Genomic DNA, 26,557 nt, shown 5'->3' with positions numbered 1-26,557 from the left:
TCTCTTTCTGTTGCTTCATTATTGGTGTATAGAAATGCAACAGATTATTTTGTATCCTGTGACATTTTTTAATTCGTGTGTCAGTTCTAGCAATTTTTTGGTGGAGTCTTCCGGTTTTCTACATAGAGTATCATGTTGTCTGCAAATAGTGAAAGTTTGACTTCTCCTTTGCCTATTTGGATGCCTTTTATTTCTTTTTGCTGTCTGATTGCTGAAGCTAGGACTTCCAGTACTATGCTAAATAACAATGGTGAGAGTGGATATCCCTTTCTTATTCCTGACCGTAGAGGAAAAGCTCTCATTTTTTCCCCATTGAGGATGATGTTTGCAGTGGGTCTTTTGTATATGGCCTTTATGTTGTTTAGGTATGTTCCCTCTATATCTACTTTATGGAGAGGTGTTTTTTTTTTTTTTTAATCAAGAATGGATACTGCACTTTGTCAAATGCTTTTTCTGCATTTATTGAGAAGATTATATGGTTCTTATCTTTTCTCTTATTAATGAGGTGTATCACACTGACTGATTTGTGGATACTGAACCTCCCTTGCAGCCCAGGAATAAATCCCACTTGATCTTGGTGAATGATTCCTTTAATGTACTGTTGGATTCGATTTGCTAGTATCTTGTTGAGACTTTTTGCATCCATGTTCATCATGCATATTGGCCTGTAATTCTCCTTTTTTGTGGGGTCTTTGTCTGGTTTTGGGATCAAGGTAATGCTGGCCTCGTAGAATGAGTTTGGAAGTTTTCCTTCCATTTCTGTTTTTTGGAACAGTTTGAGAAGAATATTAATTCTTCTTTCAATGTTTGCTAGAATTCCCCTGGAAAGTCATCTGGCCCTGGACTTTTGTTTGTTGGGAGATTTTTTTATGACTGATCCAATTTCTTTGCTGGTTATGGGGACATACCATTATTTTTGAAATATGTTTTCTCTGGTTATAGAATTCTCAATTGGCAGGTTTTTGTTTTTATTTCATTGTGTGTTCTTTCAACACATGAAAATATTTCTCCACTGCATTTTGGCTATGATTTTTTTGTCACTGGGAAGTCAATCTAAATGTTGCTTCTTTAAAGATAATCTTTTCTTTTGTACCTCCTTTTAAAATTTTGTGTCTTTGGATTTCTGTAGTTTCACTATGATGAGTTTAGGTATAGATTTGACTTAATTTATACTACTTGAGGTATTGTTATTGTAATGGTATATGTTACTGTAGATTCGTTTCTTTAATATGTTCTAGAAAATTCTTAGCCATTGTTTCCTCAAAATATTACTCCAGTTTTCTTCCTCTTCTCTCCTTTTGGGAAATACCAGAAATTCTGTTGCTGTGTAATAGGATGTGTGCATTTTTAACTGCTAAATTGTTCTCCAAAATGGTCATACTATTCTATAGTCCTATAAGCAAAGTGTTGTCTATTTCTCCATATCTTTTTGTTACCATTAGACTTAAATTTTTGCTAATCTCATGTACATGAAATTGTATTCATTCTTATTTTAGTTTTCATTGTGTTGCTTACTAAGGTTAAACATCTCATATATTTATTGATCTTTTGATTTCTCTTTTGTGAATATATTGCTGCTCATATATCTTTCCTTTTTTTGGTGAGTGGACTTTTAACTGCTCTTTCTTTCTTTCTTTCTTTTTTATCTGTTAATATATCTATAGTTTCTTGAATGAATTTGGGTAACACATTTTGTGATAAAGTTGAATGAAATCTATTGAGTTGTTTTTCTCTCATTGTATTGAGTTCTTTATCTATATTGATAATAATCATCTGTTACTTATTCCATTATTAAACTTGCTTATTGCTTTGGTAATACTTTACTTTTTTATTTTTATTTTTTTAAAAGATTTTATTTCTTTATTTGAGAGAGAGAATGAGAGAGAAAGCACATGAGAGGGGGGAGGGTCAGAGGGAGAAGCAGACTCCCCGCCAAGCAGGGAGCCCGATGCGGGACTCGATCCAGGGACTCCAGGATCATGACCTGAGCCGAAGGCAGTTGCTTAACCAACTGAGCCACCCAGGCGCCTAATACTTTACTTTTTTAATTACTACAGCTTTATAATATGTCTTGACAAATGGTAGAACAAATCCTCTCCCCTCTTTGTTGTTTTTAAAACTTGACTCAATTATTTTTGGTCCTTTATCCTCTTTGTGAATTTTAAAATTAACTTTATATAGTCATGAAAAAAGGCCATTGGTAGTCATCTTGGAATTATAGTGGATTTATAGATTACCTCCGGAAGAATTTATGTCTTTATATATGAAATTTGTATCAATAACTTATAGGTGGTAAATTTGATAAATTTTCATTATTTTCTTTATAAAGTTGTTGAATTTTCTGAGTTAAACAGAAATGATACTTCAATTTTTGCTATTATTGTGACTAGATCTTGTAAAATTATATTTTGTAATTGGTTGTTGCTGCTATATAAACATACTACTGAATTTTAATTATTAATTTTATGTTAAGCAACATGAGTACATTTTCTTATTAGTTGTAATAATTTGTAATTTCTCTTTGATTTTCTATATAGTTTTCTAATAGGTATACTTATAAAAATTTTTAATTCTTGCATTTAATCTTTTGTATCTTGTTATGTTGTGTTTTTCAATTGGAAATAGAGATATTCATATTCTATTCCTAACTTTAAAGAAAATGCTTCAATCATTTTGCCATTATGTGTGATGTTAGTTCTAGGTTTTTGGTACATACTTGTTGTTGAGCTAAGGAAATTCCCCTTTGTTCTTAGTTTATCATGAGATTTTTTTCCTTTTTTAAAGTGATGAAGTTTGTTGAATTTTATTGAAGATTTTTTCTATCAGAAGAATATTATTTGTCAAATTATATTAATAGATTTTCTAGACTATCTTTTCATTGCTGACATAAATCTTACTTTGTTTTCATTTCTTAAAAATACACAGTTGATTTCAGTTTACTGGTATTTTATGACTTTTTATACATTAATTTTTATGAATGAAGTTGGCATATGTCTCTCCATTCTCTTATCATCTTTGTTCAGTTTTAGTTTGACTGTCATACAAGATTTCTATAATGAATTAGAGATATACCCTTTTATATACTCTAAGATAGGTTATACAGATTTGGAAATACCACTTTCTAGAATGTTTCTAAAAGTCCCTAGCAAACCCCTGTCTGGTGCTTTTTATTTGAGTGGATCTTTAATGATTTTCTCTCTTATTTTTTATCACTTAATAGATCTATGTTTTTGAGCCACTCTAGGTAACATATTCAGTGATGAAGTTGAATGAAAAAATTTCAAATGTATTCCTAAAGTTGTGTGTAAATTTTTTAAGTATTTTTAAAATATCAACTATATTTCTATTTTTAGTTGATGTTATTTAACTTTATCTTTTCTCTTTATTAATATTAACTGAGATGTCTCTCTCTCTGCCTTCCTGCCTTCCCTTCTTCTCCTACTCCCCCCCTTCGTCTCCCTTTCCTCCTCCTCCTTCTTCTTTTTCCTCTTCTTCTTCCTCTTCATTTTCTTCCTCTTCTTGAATTCCTCAAATTTTATTTGTGATATATTTGACTTAATGAAATCTAAAGTCTATTAATATCTTTATTTATCCAAAACAATATAAAGATGTTTAACTCTATATATGATTACTCTTTCATGTTGCTCATGTTATTGTGTATATTACTTTATTTTCTCTTGTTTTTAACAGCACAAACTCAATTATTACAGCTATTATTTTTTTAGTTTCAGTCACCAGTAATTACTTAGATCTAACTCCATATTTGCTGTTTTTACTTTTTATATTTCACATCTGCCTTGTGGTGAAGTTCCCTTGTTACTTTTGCCTTCATGCAAATATCTATTAGTGGCAAAATTTCTTGGTCTCTGTTTATAAAACAGTACTGTTATGTTGTACTTATACTTGAATTATAGTTTAGCTGGGTACATAATTTTAGGTCGATATTATTTGAAAATACTGTTTTATTCATTTCCTGTTTCTGGTGTTTCTGATGAGACATCTTCCAATAATATAATTGTCACTTCTTTTAATTTTCATTCCTGTTTTTAAAATTTTTCCTTTTATCTTAAATGTTTTTCAGCTTTAATTTAATGCAAATGCTTATTTTTATTTAGTAAAAAGAAAAAAATACTTGAAATTTGGTGTGCTCCTTCATCCTAAAGATTCTTGTCTTTCTTAAGTCCTGGAAGGACATCAATATCTGATTTTTTTTGTCTTTTGAATAATGGGTTTCTCTTTAATTTCTCCTTCTAGATTTACTATTATATATAAATTGAGTCTTCATATTACAACATTTGTATCTCTTCAAATCATAGTTATATATTTTCTCTCTTTAAATTTCTATTGCTGGGAAGCCTGGGTAGCTTAGTTGGTTAAGTGTCTGCCTTCGGCTCAGGTCATGATCCCAAGGTCCTGGGACTGAGTCCCACATTGGGCTCTTTGCTCAGTGGGGAGCCTGCTTCTCCCTCTGCCTGTAGCTCCCCTTGCTTGTGCGTATTCTCTCTCTCTATCTGATAAATAAATAAATAAAATCTTAAAAAAAATAAATTTCTATTGTATGTGGGTTTGTTATTTCTCCAACTTATCTTCCTTTTGATTAAAATTTACAAATTCTTTTTCTTTCTCAATCATTTATTTACTACTATGTTTAACTTGCATCCATGGATATATAATTTCAATGACCTTTTTTGTCATGTGTAAAAGGTCAATTTAATCACTTTAAAAATCATTCTTTTTTGTTCTGTTTTTTTCCTCTTTAATTATTTTAAATAACCAATTTTATATATTCTTTCAGATTCCTCCACTATTCCTTCTTATGGTACCAACTTTCCCATTTGTTATATTGGTTTATTGTACCTCATGCTATTTTCTTTTTCTTTCTTTCTTTCTTTTTTTCAGTCCTTTTGTGGTTTATTCCCCCCCTCCGTGTGTGTGTGTGTGTGTGTGTGTGTGTGTGTGTGTGTATTCATCTTCAACAGAGGGTCATTTGTTTTTATTTCTGTTTTCTCCCTCTGTAGGGAGTTCAAGCAGTCTGAATTGTGAAATATTCTTACAGAACAGTGTTTAATGTACTTCCTGACAGTAGGGACTTTTTGACCATTATTCTAGACTTATTTCTTGGCCAAAGATTCTTGCAATTTGGACCTCACACCTTCTTTTTAGGTCTGACAGCTTAAGATTTATATTTCTCACAGGTGACACATCTTTTCTCCACACCCAGAACTTAGAGGAAGTAGAAACATTCCTTGCTATTTCTCCAAATAAGTACGGTGTCTTTTCTGTATGGTTTGGTCAGTCCTTCAAGGATCTCAATTTTATCCATATATTTCAGTTTTATCTCCTTTCTCAGGGCAGCGCTGCCCATGCCTGGGCCTTAAAAACCAATGTGAAATCCTCTTGACATCTACAACCAGGCACTGGTTTTAGATGTACCACCGCCCACCTCCGCACCCAAGGCTATTAGGATATCAGCTAGAACTAGCTGTTTTGCTTTGAGTTTTATCTTTGTTCCTGCCATTTGAACATTTCCATTTTTCCTTTTATTATCATGTATGTATGTATGTATATGTAAATATATATACATTCAATATTTATAGCTTCATAGGATGGGGTTTTTACTACTGTTTCTATGTGTTTATATCAAAGAAGCGTCCACCTCAGTTCTGTCTACAGTATTTTCAGAACTGGTCTTTTGAGCATTTTATTGGCTGATAGCACATACCACTTCCTTCCTTGTTTCAAGTATATATATATATATATATATATTATTTGTACCTACTGGGATTTAAACATTCTTGAAGACGAAACTCTATCTAATTTTATTTTGCATCCCTGATGATCACCTCTAATGATAGAAGGTACTTATAAATATTCAATAAAAAATCTCCCTAATTCTAAGGTAGTTAAATTCTTTATAGTCTTTGTTTAATCTACTCTGTTCATATTAGTCTTTGTTTTTCTTTCTTTTTTTTTTGTTCATATTAGTCTTAAGTGTTCTATTATATCTCTTGAAATAATGAGTATCTTTAACTTGAAAACTTACTGAAATATGCTGTTATTTAATTTTTCTGCAAGTTTGTGTTTTATCTTCCCTGTGATACTTTTTTGATGTTTTCTATTGATTTTTTATCTCTGTATCCCCAAGGATACATTACACATAGCAGTTACTTAAAAAATTGTTTGCTTGCTTGTTTGTTTTGGCTAGGTGCAAACTAAAGTTTGATATGCTTTATGATATCTTCTATTTAACTACATTTCTCTCCATATCTAAGTTGTTGCTTGGTCAGCATTTTTAATATGATTTTCTGAGAAATTAGTTTATATATCATAAATAATTTGTTGGTTTATATTTCTAGCAAACCAAAGCATGGTACTTGTTTCTTAGTACTTAATGTGATATTAAGTGATGGTGGGTTCTCTGCAGTGTATGATTAATATCAAGCTGTTTTGTCCAAGTATTTAAAAAATTGGTTTGAGTTGCCTTTATAACACAATTTTTAAAGTTTGCATGAGTTTATATTTTTAAGGATTAATTTACCTATTTCCTCTCCTTAGTTCAAATATCCATCAATAATTTTGAGAAAAATACTTTTTGTAAATTTTACATCATTTTGTATGACTGGCTAAATATAAAAATGTACTATACCAGTGATAATCCCCTGGATCTGTATTTTTTATTCTTTATCTGTATTTTATAGTGTTTCTGGTTTTGTGATAAGTTTTTAATCAACTTGATTAACGTTTAAATATTTTTTTGCCTGTGATAATGCTGTTTCTGATTTTATTCATCTTGTAGCTATCAAAATGCTGATCATGTTTATTGACATAGTTACTGGAGTTTGCTATAGGATTCCACAGGAAAGACTATAGACCCTTGCTTTTGTAATGAGTTTTCCACAGTTATTTGTAGTTTATAATATAGTAACTAAAATTTGTGTTCATATGGCAGGGAAATTACTTTATATGCCAAATTATATTGCTCTTTTCTATGTAATACAAGTAATATGGTATGGTAATACCATATGGTAATCATATGGTAAGATGAGAAAAGTAAGATTTCAAATAGTGTTTTGCTTTTCGAAGAAGAGGGGAGGGATTTAAAACAGTTGATGAGAAATTATTCTAAAAATGTTGAAGGAAATATAAGTCTTTACTTTGATTAACAAATATTATTATTTGTCAGTATTTTTGGCATGCTGTAAATAACTCATCTTCCAATAATTCGTTTGAGTAATTAAATTTAGATTGCAAATTTTTCTTTTCAAATATTTTGACTCTTATCTCTTTGCTTTTCTATTGTATCTTAATTGGTGTGGTCTCTATAAATGGACAATAAATTATATATCTTTGTTATAGAGATCAGACAGTGAATAGAACTTGGTATTCATCCCAGACAGAATTATGATTGAATGTATTTGCAAGATTAAAGCACTGAATTTACTTTTTTCTAATTAAAGGCAATTAAAGATTTCCAGACACAAATAAAAGACAATGAATTGAGGAATAAGTGTAGGAGCAAGTCCATTTGCAGGTGAAAAGATGTGCCTTTGAAGCAGAACCAGCTGTATTTTCATTGAAAGAATAACAGTTTAGGAAGCTTTTCTGCATGTGCTTGCTTGATAGCATAATGTACTCATAAGCAGCTTATGCAGTATTCAGAAAATAACAGTGCATTAATTTTTAAAGCAGCAAAGGCAGAGGAAGAGCAGTACTGCCACATGATGATAATGAGTGTGGCTAGTGTAATGTCGACTGTTGAGAAAGAAAAAAACAGCAAGCTTCTGAAAAATGAACATTTATAAAACAATAACCAGATATTCACATGATAATGAGCTTAGACAGCAATATCAACAAAGGGCAAAGATGCAGTCTTGTTTCTGGACAAAGTAAAGGAATAGAAAAGCAAAAAGCCAAAAGCAGTTAAGTAATCTATTCTTTCATTAAACTAAGAAAACTCAGTGAAACTATGGCATAGTTAAAGCCATGTCTTTAAATATGAAATAATTTATGACATAAAATAGGTTTTTATGTTGAATTAAATAGAGCATATAAATTATTCTATTCTTTTCTAAATTAGTGTAATATGAAGAACAGTATATGACAATATTAAGGTACCAAAATATTTATGATTTTTATTAAGTATGTTTTTGTACCACTTGTGATTTTTTATAGAAATTGTGCCCATGCTAGAGTTAAATGTATTTTAACATACTGAATAAGAAAGGAAACTTTAACACAGATAATAGCTACTGATTAGAAATTATAACTGAAAATAACTTTTTAAATTATTCTATTTCAAAAGCAGATACTACACAGATTGTCTGCAAAGTATATATAAATAAAAATTATGAATATGTGTGGAATCATCTTTGCTATCAAAAAATCCAGGTGTAATTCAAAAATTATTTTGCATCAATGTTTACTTTTTAGTTATGATTTTGCTTTTACTTGATATTCATAACCCCTGTTTAAGACTTGGAGCAAGAAATTCTGTTGATTATGTACCATTAGTTTTCAAGTATATATTTTCAATCTATATTTGATAGGAGAAACAGAGACAGGCTAGTTTGATTTGTTAAAGTTGCTGGAATTTGGAACTAGACACATATTATTAGGTGAATCTTACTCCTCTGTAATTGGAAGAAACTTGATAATTTTTTTGACTTTAAGAATGATTAAAATGATCCCAAGGTAAAGTATCCATACTGCTTTGCTTTTCATTTTGTAAAAATGTGAACCAGAGCAGGAAATAGCTATGATTCTAGAGTGAAACAAGAAATACAAACTGGTGGTGGAAACTCCTTCAGAGTCAAGATTGGAGTTCAAGTCAATCTCAACTGAACTCATTCTTCTCTCATCTCCTAGAATAAGTAAAAAATCCATTAATCTCTCGCTCTCTCTCCCTCTCCCTCCACCCATCTTATTTTCACATTATTTCAGGTTGGATTTCTGCCCTTTATCATTAAAATAATCTTGAAAGGATCCAGCAACTACCCACATATTTTCCAACCAAGCCTGGGACTACTGTTCTCTAAGTCCAGGATCTTCAATGATATATATATATATCATGGATATATATTATATATATATAATATATATCAGGTTACCATTCTCAGTTCTCTAGCTGGTTGTAGTAGTTGTAATTTAAGACCTACCTCCTTCAAAATTCATTCTGGATCTTGTCCCTAGCAAGCATCATAGTTTGATGAGCCCTTTGTCTTTAGTGTGTAGCCCACATCTTTATTCCTGAAGGTTCTAGGTGATTCTTCTATTTATAAAGTTATATAGAAATGTCATGAAATTTTATTATTGGTCATAATAATACATGAGATTACCTCGGGAGTTCCCTAACATCTTTCCATAATTCTTTTGGCCTTCACTATGTATTAACAAATCATTTTGTCCTTGATAACCAGCATCAATTACCCCAGCCGATACTGTGATTCTCCATGTTGCCTGTTTACCTATAGGCATAAATAATCCAAACTGACCAGGTGGCAGATTCGATATCCAGTTCAGGAAAACTAATATTATGCCTTTCTTAAGTTACCTCTTTTCCTAAGTAAAATGCACAAGAAAATGTACTACTCAAACTTTGGCCACTGGGAGGATTTCCTTTATAGGTTGTATTTTAGAGGATAGCAGTCTACTTCCAGCTGGTGTCAGCATGTTATAAAGAACCATCTATAAACATTTTTTTTTTTTTACTGCTAAAATGGTACACCCAATTTTATGGTTTGTTGAATTAGATAACCTCCAATTCATAACTGGTAGCTCTGGCCAGATGGTCCCTGAGTCTTATGACCAGGTAGTCAGTCTCCATCAGAGCTTGGTAGCAATCCAGGAATTGTTTCTTAGCAGCTGTTACCTGCTGAAGGATGTATGGCACTGTTCCAAAACCCTAGAGACTGCCACTTCTTTTTGGGGGGGACCTGCTAAAGGCTTATTTCTATGTCACAGCTAAAAGCACTTCAAGCTTCATTTATTCTGCCATATCTAAGAAGTAGAGTAGCTTGCACAGCAATCTACTGGAGAACCTTTTGTGTCCCATGCCCCACACAACACTAGCTGCTTTTCAGGTTCTCTACATATATAAAATATGTATGCAGATTTTAAAAACACAATTATAGTATGGGCAACCATGTATCCATCATCCAGGTTAAAAATTCTATGTATACCAGTACCTTAGAACCCTCTTTATGTCCCTTCTCAATGGCAGCACTCTCTAAGCCTCTGAGAGATAAACCACTATCTTGATTTTGTAATAATTCTGTTTATGAGTTTTCCACCTAGATATGTGTCAAACAATCTATTGGTTTGTTTTTGAATTTTATATAAATGAAATCGTACCATATATGTTGTTATGTAATTTGCTCCTTTTGAACATCATGTTTTAGAGTTTTATTCTTATTTATGAAATTTGATAATAGTTTATTCATGTTTTATGCTTTATAGCATTTCATTGTATGTGTATACTAGTATTTTTCTGTCTTTCTCCTGGTTTTGACATTGGATCATTCTGTTTCTTTTTTTCTATGAATGTTATTATAAGCATTCATTGCACATTTTTGGACACGTCTGTTCTTTGGTCATACGTACAAGAGTTTCTCTCTAATATATACCTAGCAGAAGAATGTTGGCTCATAGATCATAGAAGAATGTTGTTAAGTAAGCTGGTAAGTTAGACCTATGTACCTTTATTAATGGTAGATATAGTGTGAAGTACAGCAAGTTGGACTTTTCTTCTTGGAAACAATCCTGACATGCTCTAAATCAGTGGACCTCTATGAATCAGATTTAGATGGCAAGTTTCTGTATTTAACAGAATATTCTCTCATCTCCCTCTTATCCATGTATTTGAATGAGGCATCTCAGGCAGTTTTCATGTCTTCTCCAAGCCTTACATCGTATCATTGTTATTGTGATATATTGTGTGGTAGTGAGGCAGTTAAATTCTCTTGGACTGAGACCATAGCACTGAGATAGACAGTTGTTCTAGTTCTTGAGCAGGACTATAAGTATACTGCTGTCCTCTTCCAGTAAAGGCAGATAGTCTCTTGTACCTGTGATTAGAACCTAGAAAAAACCATTGGCTAGCATAGTTAGCTATTTGTGACCATGTATAAAGGACTTTTACATTCTGCTACTATAAGAACAATAAGAAAATTCTACCATAAGTTTGAATTTAATATAGTGCTCAGTTAGTCTCTCAAGACCAACTAGCCACAGTGAGAAAATAAATAGGTCTCTGGAAATAAACAGTGTGACTGTATATTTAGTTTTGATGATATAGTGAATCTCTGAAACTTTTCCAGGAATGTACATTCCCTTTGATTTATCATTTTAGTAAGGAAGGGGAGTAATATTTCTACCTCACTTTTACTTTCAAAATAGCTCTCACAGCACATATCAGGGAACCAAGCTGAAGATCCTGCCTATCATTTTAACCCATACACCTGGAAACGGTCAGTGTTCATAGGGTCTGTTCTGGACCTCTGAGCCTACCATCAGGAATACAACTTTTTAATTTTAAATTTACTTTATTTTTTTAATTGAATAAATTTGGCATGTGACATTGTATAAGTTTAAGGTATACGATGTATTACTTTGATACATTTATGTATTATGATTGCTGATGTAACAAAATTTATCACATTACATAATTAAAGTATAACATTTTTGTCTATATTCATTATACTGTGCATTAGATCTCTATGGCTTATTTATTACTTTTTTTTTTAAAGATTTTATTTATTTGACAGAGAGAGACACAGCGAGACAGGGAACACAAGCAGGGGGAGTGGGAGAGGGGGAAGCAGGCTTCCTGCTGAGCAGGGAGCCTGACGGGTCTCTATCCCAGGACTCTGGGATCATGGCCTGAGCAGAAGGCAAGACGCTTAACGACTGAGCCACCCAGATGCCCCTTATTTATATTTGTTACAAGTTTATACTCTTAAACACCATCACTCCTTTCCCTCTCCTCCACTCATCCCCTGGTAGCTACCATTTTACTGTTTTTTTTTAAACAGGTTTGACTTTTTTAGATTCCACATATAAGTGATGTCATACAGTATTTGTCACCTCTATCTGACTTACTTGATTTAGCATAATGTTCTCAAGACCCATACATGTTATGTATAGCAAATGGGAAGATATCGTTCTTTCTCATAGCTGAACAATATTCCATTGTGTATATTTACCACATCTTTTTTAATTCATTTATCCATTGATGGGCATTCAGGTTGTTTTCATATCTTGGCTGTTGTGACTAATGCTCTGATAAACATGGGAATGCGTATATCTCATTGAAATCATGATTTCATTTTTTGGGTATATAACCAGAAGAGGAATTGCTGGATCATGTGATACATCTTTTTTTTTTTTAATTTTTGAGAACGCTTCATATTGTTTTTCATAGTGGTTGGAACATTTACGTTCCCACCAAAAATGTATAAGGGTTCTCTTTCACCACATTTTTAAAAAAATTTTTACTCCAGAGTAGTTAACATACAGTGTTATATTAATTTCAGGTGTATAGTATAGTGATTCAACAATTCCATATATTACTCAGTGCTTATCAAAATGAGAGTACTCTTAATTCCTTTCACCACATTCTTGCCAGCTCCTGTTGTCTCTTGTCTTTCTGGTTATAGCAATTCTAACAAGCATGAGGTGATAGCTCATAGTTGTTTTTGTTTGCATTTCCCTGATTAGTGACGTTGAGCATCTTTTCATGTGTCTGTTGGCCATTTTGATGTTCTCTTTGGAAAAATTTTTATTTAGTTCTGCCCAATTTTTATTGGATTGTTTGGGGTTTTTGTTATTAAGTTGGCTGGGTTCTTTATTATTTTGGAATTAACCCATTATCCAATATATAGTTTGCAAAAATTTTCTTCCACTCTATAGTTTGTCATTTCATCTCATTTCTTTTGCCATGCAGAAGATTTTTTTTTTTTTTTAAGGTTTTATCTATTTGACAGAGAGAGAGAGAGAGAGAACAAGTAGGGGGAGCAGGCAGAGGAAGAGGGAGAAGCAGGCTCCTTGCTGAGCGGTGAGTCCAATGTGGGGCTCAATCCCAAGACCCTGGGATCATGATCTGAGAGCCAAAGGCAGATGCTTAACCGACTGAGCCACCAGGTGCTCCTGTGTAGAAGCTCTTGATTAATGTAGACACATTTGTTGAGTTTTGCTTTCGTTGTTTGTGTTTTGGTATCATGTTAAAAAAAAAGAAAAAAATCATTGTCAAGGCCAATATTGACAAATATCTTCCCTATGTTTTCTTCTACAGTTTTATAGTGTCAAGTCTTATGTTTAAGTCTTTGATCCATTTTGAGTTAATTTTTGTGAGTGCTGTAAGATAGGGGTCCAATTTTATTGTTCTGCATATGTTTCTCCGGTTTTCTCAGCACCATTTGTTGAAGAAACTATCCTTTCCATATTGGGTATTCTTGGCAAATACTAGTTGACCAAATATACCAAGATTTAATTCTGGGTTCTCTATTCTGTTCCATTGGTTGATGTGTCTGTTTTTGTGCCAGTATCATACTGTTTTTATTACTGTGGCTTTATACTACAATTTGAAATTGGGAAGCATGATGCCTCTGGCTTTGTTCTTTTTTCTCAGGACTGCTTTAGCTATTTAGGGTCTTCTGTGGTTCCACACAAATTTTAGGACTTTTTTCTTCTATTTCTGTGAAGAATGCTTTGGTATTTTGATAAGGATTGCATTAAATCTGTAGATGGCTTTAGGTAGTATGGCCATTTTAACAATATGAATTCTTCTGATCCATGCATGGGATGTCTTTCCATTTGTTTGTGTCTTCTTCAGTTTCTTTCAGCCAAGTCTTGTAATTTTCATCGTATAGCTATTTTACTTCTTTGCTTAAATGTATTCCTAAGTATTTTATTGTTTTGATGCTGTTGTGAATGGGATAGTTTTCTTTTTCTCAGATGCATCATAATTAGTGTAAAGAAATGCAATTGATTTCTGTACGTTGATTTTGTATCCTGCCACATTACTAAAGTTGTTGATTCTACATATAAGATTGTATCATCAGCAAATAGAGAGTTTACTTTTTCTTTTCCTGATTTGGATGTCTTTTATTTCTCTGTCATGCCTAATTGCACTAGCTAGGACTTTCAATACTGTATTGAATAGGAGTGGTGAGAATAGGCATCCTTGTCTTATTCCTAATATTAGAGGAAATGCTTTCAATTTTTCTCCATTAAGTATAATGTTAGCTGTAGGTTTGTCACGTATGTCCTTTATTATGTTGAAGTATGTTTCTTCTATATCCAACTTCTTTTTTTTTTTTTAAAGATTTTATTTATTTATTTGACAGAGAGAGACACAGTGAGAGAGGGACACAAGCAGGGGGAGTGGGAGAGGGAGAAGCAGGCTTCCCACAGAGCAGGGAGCCCGATGCGGGGCTCGATCCCAGGACCCTGGGATCATGACCTGAGCCGAAGGCAGACGCTTAATGACCGAGCCACCCAGGCGCCCCTATATCCAACCTCTTAAGGGTTTTTATCATCAAAGGGTCTTATATTTTGTCAAATGCTTTTTCTGCATCTATTGAGGTGATCATATGATTTTTATCTTTAATTTTATGGGTGTGATATATTACATTTATTGATTTGCATATATTGAATCATCCTTGCATCCCAGGGATAAGTCGCACTTGGCCATAGCATATAATTCTTTTAATGAATTCTTGAAATAAGTTTGCCAATATGTTGTTAAGAATTTTTGCATCTATATTCATCAGGGATATTAGTCTATAATTTTCTTTTACTGTGGTATCCTTATCTGGTTTTGGTATCTAAGTAATGCTGGCTTCATAGAATGAGTTGGGAAGAGTGTGAAAGAGTTTGAGGAGGATTGGTGTTGATTCTTTAAATGTTCAGTAGAATTTTCCAGTGAAGCTGTCTGGTCTTTGAGTTTTCTGTGTTGGGAGTTTTTTGATTACTGATTCAGTCTCTTTACTCATTAGTTTGTTCATATTTTCTATTTCTTCCTGAGTTAGTCTTGGTAGGTTGTGTGTTTGTAGAAATGTATCCGTTTCTTCTAAGTTATGTAACTTGTTGGCAAATCATTGTTCATAGAGGTCTCCTTCATATTTCTGTAGTATCAGCTTAATGTCTCCTCTTCCTTTCTAATTGTACTTATTTGAGTCTTCTCTTTTTTTTCCTTAGTCTAGCTAAAGGTTATGTTGATTTTGTTTATGTTTCCAAAGAACCAGCTTTTAGTTTCATTGATCTTTTCTATTGTTTTTCTGGTCTCTGTTTCATTTATTTCTGCTCTGATCCTTATTATTTCCTTCCTTCTGCAAACTACGCTTTATTTTTATTTTTTTTTCTAATTTCTTGTGGTGTAAAGTTATGTTGTTTGAGGTCTTTCTACTTTCCTAATATATGTTTACTGCTATAAATGTTCCTCTCAAAACTGCTTTTGCCGCAACCCACACTATTTGATTTGAAACACTATGTGACTGTTTTGGTATGTTGTTTTTCCATTTTATTTTTGTTTCAGTTTTTTTTTTTTAATTTCCTTTTGATTCCTTTTTTGACCCAGTGTTTGTTTAGAAGTGTGTTGTTTAGTTTCTGCATATTTATCGATCTTCTCACTTTCTTTTTGTTGTTGATTTCTAGTTTCATTCCATTGTGATCAGTGAAGATAGTTGGTATTATTTCAATTTTTTAAAATTTGCTAAGATTTGTTTTGTGACTTATCATATGATCTAAGCTGGAGAATGTTCCATGTGCATTTGAGAAGAATGTTTATTTTGGTGCTATTGGATGGAATGTTCTGTATATGTCTATTAAGTCCATTTGTTGTAAAGTGTGGTTCATTACAAAGTTTCTTTGTTGATTTTCTGTCTGGGTGATCTATCCATTGCTGTATAATGGGGTATTGAAGTCCCCTGCAATTATTATATTATCATCTATTTCTTCCTTAAGATCTGTTATTATTTACTTAATAATATATCTTGGTGCTCAAATGTTAGGAGCATATACACTTAGAACTGTTATATCTTCTTGAGGTACTGATCTCTGTCATCGTATAATGACCTTCTTTGTGTCTTGTTACTTTTTTGTCTTGAAGTATATTTTGTCTGATGTAAGTATGGCTACACCTACTTTCTTTAGGTTTCTATTTGCTTGGAATATCATCTTCCACCCTTTCACTTTGAACCTATGTGTGTTTTTAGAGCTGAGATGAGTCTCCTGTAGGCAGCATATAGTTGGGACTTGTATGTGTTTGTTTGTGTGTGTGGTTTTTTTTTAACCTATTTGGCCACTCTGCTTTTTGATTGGTGAGTTCAATCCCTTTACATTTAGAGTGATTATTGCTAGGTAAGGAATTTACTACAGTCATTTTATCTTTTGCCTTCTGGTTACTCTGTCTTTCCATTGTTTCTTTTATCTTCTTTTTCTGTCTTTTTAAGTTAGTGGTTTTCTGTGATGATTTGCTTTGTCTCCCGTTTTTGTTTCATGCCTCTCCTCTAAATTTTTGTTTTGTAGTTACTACAAGGTTTGTATAAAAAATTTGATGAATAAAACAGTCTTTTTTTTCTGCTGATAGCAGTTTATCTTCATTTGCTGTAAGGGTTCTGTCATTTCATTCTTCCCCTTTTATATTTTTGATGACACAAATGATCTCTTTTACACTGTGATTTTCTTACCAAGTTGTAGTAGCCATAATTTTCATGTTCTTTTCCTTTTACCTTTCTGCTATAATTAAGAGTTTAATATATTCTAAAAGAGATTATTTTTTAAAAGAAAAGATTTATTTATATATTTGACAGAGAGAGAGAACTCAAGCAGGGGGAGGGGCAGAGGAAGAGGGAGAGAGAATGCTCAGGTAGACTCCCTCCTGAGTATGGAGCCCCAATGCAAAGCTGATCCCAGGGCCCTGAGATCATGACCTGAGCTGAAATCAAGAGTCAAGACACTCAACGAACTGAATCACCCAGGTGCCCCTATTTTAAAAAAGATTCTAAATCTAATTCTGACTGACTTCTTATCACCTTAATCAGAGTTTTATGTCCTTTTGTCCTTTCTTTTCAGCTTGAAGTGCTTATTTCAACACTTCTTATATGGCAGGTCTAGTAGCAATGAACTTCCTCAGCTTTAATTGTCTGGGAAAGCCTTTATTTCTCCTTTATATTTGAAGGATAACTTTGCCAGAGAGGGTATTCTTGGGTGGCGGTTTTTATCTTTCAATATTTTAAATATATCATTCCATTGTCTCCTGACCTGTAGAGTTTTTGCTGAGAAATCTACTCATAATCTAATAGGCATTCCTTGGTGGGTTACTGTCTTTTTTTCCCTGGCTGCCATTAAAATTCTTTATCATTGACTTTCAGCAGTTTTAATAAAATGTGTCTTGGAGGTTTTTTTTTGCATCGAGTAATAAGGTGTTCTATAAGCTTCATGGAATTATATACATTTCCTTCCCAGATTTGGGAAATTCTCAGCTATTACTTACTTAATTAAACTCTCTGCCCTCTTTCCCCTCTCTTCTTCTGAAATATCCATTATTTTTACATTGGCTTTTCTAATGTAGTCTGATAGCTCTTGTAGGATTTCATCACTTTTTTTTTTTAATTTTTTTATTGTTATGTTAATCCCCATACATTACATCATTAGTTTTAGATATAGTGTTCCATGATTCATTGTTTGTGCATAACACCCAGTGCTCCATGCAGAACGTGCCCTCCTCAATACCCATCACCAGGCTAACCCATCCTCCCAACCCCCTCCCCTCTAGAACCCTCAGTTTGTTTTTCAGATTTCATCACTTTTTAAAAATCTTAGTTCTTTCTCATCTTCTACCTGAATCATTTCTAGATGCCTGTTTTCTAGCTTGTGAATTCTCTCTTCCATCTGATCTGCTGTACTTACATGCATTCTAATACATTCTTTATCTCATTTATTGAATTCTTTACCTCCAGAATTTCTGTTTGGTTCTTATTTAGAATTTCAATCTTTTTGGTAAAGTACTCTTTTTGTTTGTTAATTTTATTTCTGAAATCTTTTTATGGCCTTTCGGAGTTTTCTTGTAGCTCATTGAATGTCTTCATAACAGCTATTTTGAATTCTTTTATCCATTAGATTGCAATATTCCATATCTTTGGGTTCAGTTGCAGGGAAATTGTCATTTTCTTTTAGTGATATATTATCATGATTTCTCATTTTTGATGAAAAGTGCTTCTGAAAATAGTGTCCACCTTTCTTATTTAGTCAAGATTTTGTTTAATGTGATTCTAATAGTTCAACAGGTTGGTAATTAGGAGCCTTCCTTTTTGCCTTCCAGAAGGTAGTGGCATAGCATAATCTTTTGGTTTTTCTTATCAGAGCTGATTTTGTGCTAAGGTTGGGAGTCCAGGCATTAAAAAAAAAAAAAAAAAGCTGGTGGCAGAGTGGTGGTAGGTGTGTATTTAGCTCTTGGGGCTGTGGGTGTGTCCACAGCTCTATTGAGAGTTCCATGATTGTGGAAGAAGGATTCACAGAGGAATGTGGCTGATTCTATTGCCAGAACCCTGAGGCAGACAGCAGGAGACACTTTCCTTCAGTTCTTTTTGTCTGTCTACTTCCCTCCTAAGAGAGAGCAATGGATTCCCCAGCTGCAAAACACAAAACTGGGCAGACCCCATTTACCACCTTCACCTTCCACCTCTTCTGCCAGAAAGATTGTGCTGGCCCATAGCAAAACCTGCAGCAGTCTTCTCTGCAGCTGCCACCTCTGGTGCAACTCCCCTTGCTCCACTGCCCCCTCTGCTATCCAGTCCACCCACTTTTGGGTGCATGAATGAATGGGTCTCTTGAGTGTCCTGGTATGTGCTGCAGAGGGGCTTTTCTTTGGTTATGGATGTCTAATTAGTTGTAAATGAAAGGGCAAGGAAAAGAGGAACAACTTATGCTGCCATGATGCTGACCTTACTCTCGTACTTTTATTTTATTACCTATAAAGCTCTTTTTCTGACTTGAGAGACTGCAGTGACATTTTGGCCCTCTAAGCATTCATGTTTCCTGAGTCTTTGCACTTTGATTTTCCCAGTATTTGGAATTGCTTCTACCAGATATCAACATGACTTCCTCCCTAAAGTCATCTAAGTATCTGGTGGAGTGACATCAAGTAATAATGCCAACTGGCATTATCAAGGAAGCCTTCCCTGACCACTCTATCTGAAACAATACTTCTCTCCCTTTTATTTTCTGCCCCTCACCAACTCTGTTTTTCTTTTTAGTGCTTTTTATCACCTGGAAAACTGAACTTTTTTTTTTTTTTGCTTATTATTTATCTTTTAACAAGGATAATAGGCAATTGGTCTGTTTTGCTCACACTACTGTATATTTAGTAGCTTGAATATTGTTTGTTACATGGTAAGTGCTCAACAAATAATTTTTTATAGAGATTTTAAGTAATCGCCACACCCAGTGTGGGACTCAAACTTACAACCCTGAGATCAAGAATCACGTGCTCTACTGACTGAGCCAGCCAGGCATCCCCCAGTAAATAGTTTTTAATGAATGAATGAATGAATGAATGAATGAATGAAAGAGTTGTTTAGAAAACAATATAAAAATTCTCATGACCATAAGGGAACATTTTCAATTATGCTTAAATAGGTACAAGATTAACTAGGAAAACTTATATTCAGTGATATGTTCTAATGTCACACTATTCTCAGAGGTTCTGGCAATTCTCTCTACTAACCTTAAAAAATAATGACTTATGCAAAAAAAAAAATGACTTATGCAATTAAAATTTTGGATGCAGGTGAAAATAGTAAACTATTATATATATTTTTTCTTATATTTTTCTTGTTTCCTGAGGAAAATTATTAATATTTTGTTACTTGCTAGCCAAAATAACCTTACTTCAGAGATTTTACCTTCTACTCAGTAACTATGTGCATATACTAATAATTTGGGAATCAGTGCTGAGATTAGTTTAAAGAGCAATTTTATCACATATTTTCCTGTGTGAAAATGCAAGTTTTAATATTTCTTAATTTTGAAATGTCCATTTTTCCACATTAAATCCAGATTCATTTTGAAAAAAAAAAAAAAGAAAGCTAAAATCTATTACAGAATAAATACTAAAGCCACACATCCTAAGTGTATTTTTGCCTTATGTAAGTTCTTGTAAATCCAGGTATTCATATAAAAATAAATTTATTTTATTGTTCTAAGTGTATTATTTAGGTATATCATTATCATAATTGGGGAGGACTTTTTCACTTTCTCCCCAAGAACGATCTAGAATTTTATATGCAAAAGGAGTTTTGTAATGAGTAATTCACATTGACACACTCTCTATTTGTTAAGAATCTCAGATTGATTTGAAGGAATTTTAACTCTCCATGTCATGATTTTTAGAGAAATTTTCTGTTTGGATTGGTAATCTTAGTAATGCAATTATTTAAATGTATTTTCCTTATTAAGAACTGTACATAATGGATAATAGAATCTGTATTCTTACCAAGCCATAAAAGCAGTTTCCCATATTATAGAATTTTGTACTACAATATTAATTTTGCAACTTTAATTTAAACATACAAAGATGGCATTTTATTAGTATAAATAAATCTCATAAGTTTAAATTATATGTAGTTATTTTAGAGAGAATTAAAGAGAATGTTATGGCTGTTTTGATGGTGGTCATTGAGATTGGGGATTAAGAATGGCGTTTGTCATAATGTATCATCCTGAACATTACATGTTTTTCTGTACTTTGTTTTGGTTTCACAATATCAAGAAAATCCTATTATAACATGAATAGTTAAAAATAATTATGTAACTTTTTAATAGTACAGATCTAGCAACTTCAGGATACTCTTCAGTTTAAACCAGTCACAAAACTGGAGAGAAGAGTAGTAGGAAATTTTATTTCACAACTAAATCACAGATATTATCTAAAGATAAGTTGTAGTTTTTATCACGAATCTAAAGTTTCAGTAACAAGAGTATAATACTCCTAACTATGCATGTGCCTTTCACATTTTATTGCAAAACTATTAAGCTATAATAAGAACATACATCCAATAGGGACAACAGTGTCTTGCCTGGCATTTTTAAGGAAAACACACCTGTGCTACAGCAGTCTATTCACTTTTATAATTCTTTCCTTGCTTGCTGAATCTCAGTAAGCACATTAGGCTTTGTTGGGTTTTAACTGATCTTAATTCCATCTTTCTCTGCTCATCCTTGCAACTATTGTAGTTGTGAAAAACAGTGCCCTGCAGTCAATGGAGAAGGCAGAATGTGTTTGGAGCTATGCAACACTCCATCCTCAGAAAATTGTCCCTATCTGACCTGTCTGGTAACTCACTGAAAAGCCTCATTCTCAAAACTTGCCCTTATTTGACTAGACTTAGAGCTGTCTGTGTGAAGAGCCCTCTCCCAGAATTTGACACAGTCAGAGGCAAGTTTTTAACATTGCAACTACTTGAAGCAGGATTACTAGCTGGGACTAGCAGGGGGCAGTCCTAAAAATATTAAAAAACTGGGAATGAGATGTCCGTAGGGTCTTTAAAAATCTCCAACATAGATTTCTGGAAATCTAGAAAGCCACAAGCCTGTGGTTTGTCCAATAAAGACCTGAAAAGGCTGTAAAATTTCTCACTTCTTGCTGACCTTGAGGAAGCTAGCAGGAAGTGAAGGCTAAGACAGGACTAAAAACTCCTGTCAGAGCTTGGAAAATATATACCAACATATAAATATATACCAACATATATACTCCACACAGCTCCCCAGCAAAGCTGGAAGACATTGGTTCAAAGCATTTAAGAGAATATTTGTCCAGTCTTTAGATGAACATTAAGCTAAGTGGCTGCATATGACAACAATACAGACTTTACAGAATTAGACCATAAAAGTCATTAAAAAAACAAACAAAAAAACCAACAAAAGAAAAACAAACAGCAGCAACAACATTATAGGGGAGATATGATTTGCAGAGTTGCCACATTACATTATTTGATATGTCCAGTTTCTACAAGAATTATAAAATGCATAAAGAATCAGCAAAGTGTGCTCCATACACAAAAAAGGATAATAGAACTTATATCTAAGAAAGGTCATATCTTGGACTTATTGAACAGAGACTTTAAGTTAGCCCTTTGAAATATGTTCAAAAAACTAAAGAAAATCCTGTCTAAAGAATTGAAATATGAGAACAATACCTCACAAAATAAAGCACCTCATTACAGAAATATAAATTATGTGTATTTTAAAAAGCAAATAGAAATTCTGGATTTGGAAAATACAATGATTATAAAAATTTCACTAGAAGGACCTCAAAGCAGATGTGAACTGACTGAAGAATCAGGGAACATGAAGAAAAGTTAATTGAGATTTTCTGAGGAACATGAAGAAAAAGAATGAATGAAGAATGACAAAAAATGAGCAGACACACAAAGACCTGTAGGACACCATCCGTCATACCAACCTATGTACAACAATACTTCCAGAATGAGAGGAGAAGAGAGAGGGTCAGAAAATAATATCCAAAAACTTCCCTAATTTGATGAAACACTTTGATTTTTTTTAGTAGTTTTGCCTTTTTTTAAATTATGTTATGTTAGTCACCATAGAGTTTGATTTTTTTATCCAAGAACCTCAATAAATTTCAAGTAGGATAAACTCAAAGAGATCCACACTGGGCTACATTATAGTCAAACTGTTGAAAGTCAAACATAAAGAATGATTGTTGAAAGCAGCAAGAGAAGAGTAACATATTACATATGATGTGCTGAAAGCAATAGATGGCCAGCCAAGAATTCTATATCCAGCACAACTGTCCTTTAAAAAAGGGAGAAATTAAGATATTTTTGGATAAACAAAACCAGATAATTTGTTAATAGCACACCTGCCCTGCAAGAAACACTAAAGGAAGTCCTTGAGCCTGGAATGGAAGTACACAAGATAGTAACTCAAATCCATATATAGAAAGCAACAACAACAGCAAAAACCTAACACCAGTAAAGGTAACCACATAGATAAATATAATAGAAGTCTACATATGTTTTCTGTGTGTAACTTTTTTCCTCTCCTTGCTAATTTATGAGATGCTGCTAAAGCAGTATTTCGATGGCAATTTACACCTGTTAAACACTATGTTTATAAAGAGGAAAGATTTCAAATCAATAACCTAACTTTCTGCCTAGACAAGTTAGAATATGAAAAGAGCAAACTAAACCCAAAGCTGAAGAAAAGGAAATAATGAGGATTAAAGTGGAAAAAACATAAAGAGAAAAACAATAAAAAAATAATCAACAAAACCAAAAGTTTGTTTAGAAAGATCAACATGATTGAAAACCTTTAACACTGTTAAAAAAAAACCACAAAGAACACTCAGATTACTAATATCATTAATGAAACAGAGTACATTACTATCGATCTTAATATAAAATGGATTATAAAGGAATACTATAAACAGTTAAATAATCTAGATAATCTAGATGTAATAATACTAATACAAGTTCTGATACAAAGCTACCAGAACTCTGATCCATTCCTGGTGGGAATATGAAATATTATAGCCACTCTGGAAAATGGTTTGGTAGTTTCTTACAAAGTTAAATATATACTTACCATATGACTCAGTAGTCCTACTCTAGATAAATTGAAAAATTGTGTTCATGTAAAAACCCATACACCTGTGCTTATAGGTAGCTCTTGTACTTGCCAAATACTATACATAACCGAAAAGCACTTCAGTGAGTGAATGAATAACAAACTCTGGTACCTTCATATAATGGAATACTAATCAACAATAGAGAAGAATGAATTGGTGATTCATACAACTTGGGTAAAACTTAAAGGCCTTATGCTGAATCAAAGAAGCCATTGTAATGTTATTGCCATATTACTGAAAAGACACGGCTATAGAAATGGATAGTAGCTCAGTGGTTGCCAGAAATTATGGCTGGGAGGAGGCATGGATATGAAAGGATAGCATGGGGAGTTTTTTGAAATAGAACTCTTCTGTACTGTGATTATGGTAGTAGTTACATGAATCTATGGAAGAGCATTAAATTTCATAGAACTGTATACCAAAAGGAAAAAAAAGTCAATTTCATTGTGATAATTTAAGAATAAAATATAATAAAGTAGTATTATAAGATTATATTGGAGAGAGGAAGCATAAATCACTCAATCAGGAAGCTTGGAGATGGAGAAAAAAAGCTTTTGTTGCTTAAACTATGCCATAGGAAATGAAAATACAGAAATATGATGAATGGTGTCATTAAACAGAGAAACTAAATAATTGAGGCCCCAGATTAGCTTCATAGGCTTGAATTCTCCAGGTTTCTTCTCATATAAAAGGTAATGAGCAATTGTCAAACAGCTACTTTGGTTATTGCATTATTGATATAACCAAAATCAGGCCCAACTATGTCTAAGAATCCATCTACATATAAAATCTAGATTATTATATATGTTATATACATACATATATATACATACATGCACATATATATACATATATATATGTATTTTTTTCTAAGTACTCAGAAGTCAGGGGCTTCTGTATTTTACATTTTTTACAATTGTGTAGGCATAGGTATCCTTCTTGAAGCCATAAAAAATTTAAATGTTGAAAACTTCTTTAGGTATAATAGAAATATCTAGTTTTAGTTATAAAGAACAGATGCCCCTGTAAACGTTTTCACTTAATAGACTGAAACCTCGTTTTTCAGTATGTACTTTTGGATATCATAGTTAGCAAGCAGAATGCTAAACTACTGACAGATGCACTATTTGGAAAGTACCAGGTGTAAATAATTTTTAAAACCATCTATTTATTATAAATACAGTTTCAAATGTTCATGTCAACTTTAATATGAATCTAGAGGTATTATTCTCTAAGAGATACAGGAGTTGAATTGAAATGGAACACATTATTTAACCAATAAGTTATATGGCAAGTGAAGTAGAATGATAAATTCTCACTTTAACCTTGACTCTTTGAGGTATATTTGAATCTGTTTTATGGCAGACACATCATCCAGAATAATGCATATGTGTATGTAAAACATTTGGGTTAAGATAATCCTTTTTCCATTTATTTTTTCCCATTGCACCCAGAGATTATTATAGGGTATATATAAGAGAAAACAAGAAATGACTTTTTGGCCTCAGATCTATAATCTTCAAATTTCTCTTTAGATTCTCCTTAGAAATTTGCTTTGTAACCCTGAGTGGAGGCATTTGATGTGTCACCATTTTCATTGTTCTGAACTGTTTATGTCTCAGCAGGAATAATGACATGAATAGTTTGACTGTTGAGATGTGAAATCAGAGTGAATACTTGTCAAGGCTTTTTCAGCAAAATTAAATGTTGCTAATTTAAAATGGGTCAGAGTAATATTTTTCTGTAGTTTGTTCATTCCACAATTTAAATTTAGATCATTTGATGTACATTTTTACAATTGGTTCATTTCTGGATCATTAAACCTTATCATCAAATAATATTTATTAAGCTTCCGCATGTTCGTAGATCCAGAATGACTGCTATATGATCACAGTTAAGGAAATAGCATACACTGGTCTTTAAAAACAAAAAAACAAAAAAACAAAAACAAAAAACCAATACGTAGCTCTTCAGCCAAACTAACACTTTTATGTGTCTAATGAACACAAATAGAGCATTTCTTCATTACTCCCATCCTTTTGACTAACTTCTCCCTGCCATTTCTAATTCTAAAAATCTATATGGATTTTAAAGGCACTTTTGAATCATTAACAAAGACATTTTATTGCACATTAACTTTTTATGATATACTGTAGTGTAGATCAATTGTGTTCAGATTTATTTCAATGTGAGGAAGATGTGGAACTTAAAGTTGGAAGTTGTATTATTTACATAAAGGAGATATAGAGGTAAGATTTGGAAAGGAACCGATCATGAAGGAAAGGGAGCAAGATAGAAACAAGGCAAACTAAAAGAGAGATCACATGGTTTTATGCTAACTCCCACACAGAGTGATATGCTGTATTTGAGACCCATTGACCCAGTTCTTAGTTAAAAGTTCTTTTGGTTAACAGAAGAGTATATTATTCTAGTCAAAGTTTTTGTTACTCTTGTTTTGTTTTTTGTTATGTTAAATCTATTTTCTTCACAAGTTATGTAACTCATCCAGGTTACGCGCAAACTCAGGTTTGTTACTCATTAGTCATCAAATGGTACACAAAAAAGGAAATTTGGTGATGTTAACTAACTTAGTTTTGTTCGTCTTTGGCTGTGAAATGTGGTAGAGAAGATTGGAACTAATATCTAAATGTGGCTTTCCTACATCTTTTATTTAGCCATATTTATTCTGTCCTCTCTTAAGAGCAAACAAAGTTAAATATGTATTTTTCTAATGAATTCAGTGACTGAAAGTTAAGTATTTACTTAACTTTCCTTAGTTTCTTACAGAAAACTTGAGGATATTCCTCAAATTGATTATTTGGGTATTTTATATATCCCTAATAAAATAAATTTATAAGGAGCTCTTATTCTTCATGTAGGAAGATGAAGTTAACTTACCTATTAATGGGA

General features: G+C 32.7%; 1 protein-coding gene across 5 annotated transcripts in view; it reads left to right on the top strand.

Annotated features, from left to right (window-relative positions):
- Positions 1-26,557, top strand: part of TRIQK (triple QxxK/R motif containing) — an 84,615-nt gene that overhangs the window by 48,642 nt on the left and 9,416 nt on the right. The window lies entirely within an intron of this gene.

Source organism: Phoca vitulina, unplaced genomic scaffold (assembly GCF_004348235.1).
Source record: "Phoca vitulina isolate PV1807 unplaced genomic scaffold, GSC_HSeal_1.0 scaffold25, whole genome shotgun sequence".
Taxonomy (NCBI): Eukaryota; Metazoa; Chordata; class Mammalia; order Carnivora; family Phocidae; genus Phoca; species Phoca vitulina.
The sequence above is the reverse complement of the archived record's forward strand: the minus strand, read 5'-3'. Positions and strand labels throughout refer to the sequence as shown.